Raw genomic sequence first — 5,433 nt, 5'->3', positions numbered from 1 at the left:
AAATTGCATCCAATTTTCACTTCTTCGCCAGATATTCCAGCAACTAGCGTGAAGCATTCGCAATTCGCATATCCGTACTCGATCGGAATTCGAGTCAGGGCACGGCCATTTTGCACGCTTGCTTAACTTGGACGTCTTGCCACCAGAGCGCGTCCAATTTGGAAGAAGAAAATTGCGTATACCTCACCAATTTCGACCTGCTTTTTTGAAAAATACCGGCACGATTTGCTTGCGGGTTGCTTTTGATTTTTCGCGGGGTCGACTTACACGATTTTAAATCGCCCTTTTGCCGGAAGATGGACGAGGAAGGTGAAGGAGCGAAATAAGAGAGGGTAGAAGAGAGAGAGAGAGAGGGGAAATTCAGAGTGGGAGAAAGAAACTGGGAAAAGAGGGGATTCACCAGCGGTCTGCTGGCCTTCTCAGTTCTCGTCCGCAGCCGGTCGTCCACGAAAGGTGCTTAACAGTTCACGCCTTTCGTTCACTACACAACTACGGATTTTTACTTGTCTCCTACTTTATCTATTCACTTCCTCTTGAATTCATACTTATCTCTTCCTCATTCCTACCCCTTCTCTTCCCTCTTTGGCGTCCGTTTCGCAAAAACTAAATATCCAACCCCCTAAGAAACAATTCGGAATAATTGAAATCTTAGAAACATTAAGACATTCAAAAGAAGATATTCAAATGGGAATTAAACAGAAAAAAATATTTTTTTGCTCCTCCGTACGAACTTCTTCAGAATTCTTCCGGTTCAACCTTTCATCTTCCTTTCTTCTTTCCCTCCTGTACTTTGTCTTCTTTCGTCACTTAAAAAATCTCAGTCCGATGTCCGTGAGTCCAAAGATCGATTTTCGCGATCCAGTGTCGAAATTACTCGCGAGTTTAGTTGATCCCTCCCCTGTGAGAAAGGCGGCAACAGTGGAAAAAAAAGACTTCAATCTTTTTTAAATACTCTTTTAGATTTTTTTTAAATAAGTCTTTTTACCATGAAGAACTGTGTTCTTGAAAGTTCATTTTGTGGAGATATCAACGGAAAATATGCTGGTTCGTTTCATCATTAAAGACAGTGGTTATTTGGTTCTCCGAGTACGAAAGGTTCCGGATGATCGAGGAGCAGAAACTCGCGGAATTTACAAAAAAAGGTATGTCCAATGACTGTAAAGCTAGTTTCCAATAAGTTTCATGCTTCTTGCTCTTAGAAAAAATCAACCTATTTCTTAAAGATTGAAGATATCTCTTCTGAATCAAAGAACAGTTTCTTATCTAACAAACATTTTTTTCTTAGTAACATTTCTTTCATGCAGGTCAACATTGTTAATACAGTAAATATATTTTACTATCATTCGGAATTAAAAGAAGTTTAATTAGCACTTTACATTTGCATAATTATATTTAGTCTAGATGTATATATTTGAAAGTAATAAAAGTACCATTAAGAGTTGGCAGGACTGCAAAGTCTCTGCGCATGCGCAGGGGAGTTCAATTCCATTTTCAAATCTTTCAAGAAATTGAAAAATGTTCAATATCAAAACTAACTAATTTGCATTAAATTATTTGACTGTCGACTTTGCTTCAACATATTTGCTTGAAGATTATAATCTTATAGGATTTACCCTCAATTCAATAGGAATTCAATGTGGCACACTCCAAGTAGTTTGCGGATTAATAGATAAATTAGCTTTGAGCGAACTTTATTTCAATGGAGTTTCGAACTTAGAATTATGAAAAAAAAGTCTTAACTTCTTTCAAAGTAATATTTTTAACAAATTACTTCGAGAAGCGGATCTTTTTGTAAAATACTTTTTCGCATTGCTTATATCTTGTTTCACCTTACTCATGATTTTTTATGGGCCTTACATTTGTACTTTGAAAATGAGGAACGAGGCATTAGAGATAACGATCGACTGATGTTTTACGTAATGCGTAAATGGGATCCCATAGCCTCATCACAGCTCAAGTCACGTAGCACAACATCGTTGCCATGATATATGACGTACATAAATGCTTGTGTGATATGTTCAACTATACACAAGGTATCCCATAAACGTCGATTCATAAATAACTGTGAGTATAGTCTACAACAAAGGATGGCGGTTTTTGCCTCTTGAGAAACCTTATTGGGTATCTATCGTTACAAACCAGAAAATCAATGCAGCATAAAATCTGGAATTAATTACAGCCAACTTATTAAACTTTGCGGTAACAGTTAAAACATACAATTATTAAAACAGTTGTAGTTTTTTAATGTTGGAAAAAAATTTTGTGTGTTAAAACATACAATTATTAAAACAGTATTTTAAACAGGAATTTTATGAGCTTGCCAGCTCGAAATGAATACCGTTAAATTTAACATATGATTCTTAATCTTTAGATATAAGTTGAAATTGTGGGCGAGAACTTCCTTTCAATGCAACAAAAATGGATAGACAATGAGCGAAAACAAAAGTAGGTGGATCCGGAAACTTTCTCTGAACGTATCTAAAATATTGATGATCTCAATGTCTAAGATCAATTGTACTTTGACCCAAATATTTTCTATCATTCCATCATAACAGGGTCATTTTACATACATTAGTATGTTTTTATCAGCCAAAGACACTTCCTCGCTAATATTCCCAAATTGTTAAGATTCTTCAATGGTTCTAACAAGTACAGTAGATAACCCCAGTATCGGGAAGCCAACGTTTTTTAACAGCCATTTTCTATTGAAAACCTCCATGAATTGTTTCTTAGTATCTATCAACATTTAAAATGATTTATATCAAATATTTATCTTCTTAGTTTATATCCCCTAATAAGAAGGCTGATCAACACATTTCTTTATATACTGATTCCTAGATTCAGCCTCTGATGGTCCGTATTTGTTCGCTTCGATCATTCTCTTAGATTTATAAATAAATATTGCAAGTCATAAATCATAGTAGTTGGACTAATTCTTATTTATCTTAAGCTTGAAGATAATGGATCTATCAGTTTCACATGTTTAAAATTTTAAACTAGTCAGACACATGTTTTTGTAAAAAAGAACAGACAAGCAATTATTCAAGAAAAGTTTCATTTTCTAAAATGAAACCTCTGAAGTGTAATAAAGTCTCTGAAGTGTAATAAAAATATTTCAGTAACGATTGTCTAGCTCTGCTGTATACTGTTTTTTTTTTACTTGAGATTGGCCAGTGTCCAAGCGAGCTCCGGAGCCCCGTCTATTTTTGTTAATTTCGATCATCTCTTGAAAAGCAGGCGCGTATAGTTATTTCTCTGATGAATCATGAGTCATATTTTTTAAAATGCGCGCCTTACTGTCTCGCATCGACGACTTTCTCTACTGGCAGAGTCAAGTATCTAATAATTCGGACGAGCACTAATTGAAAATTAAAAAAGTTATTAATTATTATAAATGAAAGCTTCAAAATCTGTAAAATATTATGAAGACTAATGAAATATTGCAAATTGCATATATAAATTTCAATTGGTAGTGTTTCACTGTTTTTGAAAACCCGCTGTTAGAATTTTGTAATGTTTTGAAAATAATTATATAGGTTATCGCTGCATCTCAGGAACATCTAATTTGTTTGAATAATTATGCATAATTGATAAATTTGTATGACTTAACATGAATCTGTACTGTAGAGATAGCGGAATCTTTTCTGGGAATCCACGCGCAAACTATGATTCATTCATAAAAGGGTTAATGGGTTTGTGCAACACATAAAGTGTACTTTGCACGCGTAGAACGACGCGCGTTCAACGCACATAAAGGTTAATGTATCCATTCGAGACAAGAACTCTTTCGTAACAACCTGCTAATACAAAATACAATGTGCACTACAAACATTCGGTGAAGAGTAATAGTTTCTATTTTAAATTATTTTACTGTAACACTTAATTTGAAAAAGGCTGTGTCTAGGTTCACCGAAATTCGGTGAGCGTAAAAAGAAATTTCGGTGAGCCCAGGGTAGCTAGAAAAGGGCAGCTAGGTTCACTGAAATTCGATAATACATTATGAGTTAGTGAAAAGTCGTCATTCACTGATTTCTGAGTAGACAAAAATTCCAATCTTCTTTTGCTTGGTAATAAGGGAATATCAGTATAATATTTCACCATTTCCTAATAGATTATTATTAACTGAAACCTTGCAAATTTGAGTTCCTGATTGTGACAATCATTCTAATTCCACTGAATAAAAAAAAGGGATTTTAATTAAAAAATTTGTATCAAAAGTTATCCACATTTGAATTGCACCTTTGTACCTTTCATAATCTTTACTTAATATTAAATTAATTTCGTGTATTCCTCAATTCAAGTGATTCACAAACCAAGTGATTTCATAAACCCCAGTACCCCACTGTTTAAAATTTTTATTTTTCTACAGATAGATGATAATATGTACTGCAGTCTTTGAGTTTTAGTGAACTATACAACTTCCTATTGAAAAAAATTGTTTTTCAAAAAATATAAAAAAGTATGATTTTTTTCAAAAATTACTAGAGAAGGGGGAAATTTTGAAGAGGATGTCTTTTTTGATAAAAAAAAGTATTGTGCATTTCTTATTATTTGGTAACGCAACAAATAATCCTTAATTGTTACGTAATGCATATAGCATATCCCTCGCAGAGTTTTGATCTCATTCATTATTTTGTACCGATTATCCTTTCGTTTCCATCTTGAAAAGTTGTGTATTTTCTGCACAGTTACTTTTTATTTTAAGTTTTAATGTAGCCACAATAAGGATAATAACAGATCAAACAAATTAACTTCTTTCGAACTCTAATAAGATAAACATTTGTTTATTCCTTTCATTGCGTTTCTTTTACGAAAAGTAACTGCGTCAAAAAAACAAATATATCAAGATATAAACAAAAGAATACTAAGTACAAAATAATAATTAGTACGCAATAATAATCATGATATAGTAAATGATATCAAGACTGCAAAGGGACAGGCTATACCATTTATTTTGTCATTGAGGGTTGGCTGCGGTGCGGTGCTAAATGTAGAAAGTGTAAAATACTTTTTTGGTATAATTTTTAACCAATAACATTATCTTCTTCAATTTTTGTCCTGCTCTTTTTTTTAAATAGTTTTTTTTTCAATATGTAGTAGCAGTAAATCGGGAACGAAACTCAGAGAATATGTATTAAATATTACCGTCTATCTATAAAAAATGGAAATTTTGAAAAGTAGGGATTTTGAGAAAATCCATTCCTAATCATTTTATCAAAGTTAGCAAGTTAAATAAAAAAACAAAGTCCTAAATAGCCATACTAGTTTAAAAAGTACTGCATTAAACATAAAATTCTGTCATTTTTTTTTAATTCTCATTTAATCTTCAAATGATTGTAGAAAATAAAAATAAATTTAAAATAATTTTCAGTCCGTGAATGTATGAGGGTATGGCAAAATTCCACGCTTGTCCATGAGGGGACCGGGAGGGGG

General features: G+C 33.1%; 1 long non-coding RNA gene across 1 annotated transcript in view; it reads left to right on the top strand.

The window, feature by feature from the left end:
- The first annotated feature begins 448 nt into the window (after positions 1-448).
- Positions 449-5,433, top strand: part of LOC117169351 — a 56,297-nt gene continuing 51,312 nt past the window's right edge. Inside the window, exon 1 of the long non-coding RNA XR_004466651.1 lies at positions 449-1,142. This is a non-coding gene — a long non-coding RNA (uncharacterized LOC117169351). The remainder of the gene's footprint in view (positions 1,143-5,433) is intronic.

The sequence above is a fragment of the Belonocnema kinseyi genome, chromosome 3 (assembly GCF_010883055.1).
Source record: "Belonocnema kinseyi isolate 2016_QV_RU_SX_M_011 chromosome 3, B_treatae_v1, whole genome shotgun sequence".
In the NCBI taxonomy this organism is placed as follows: Eukaryota; Metazoa; Arthropoda; class Insecta; order Hymenoptera; family Cynipidae; genus Belonocnema; species Belonocnema kinseyi.
This window is presented reverse-complemented; position numbering and strand designations above follow the sequence as displayed.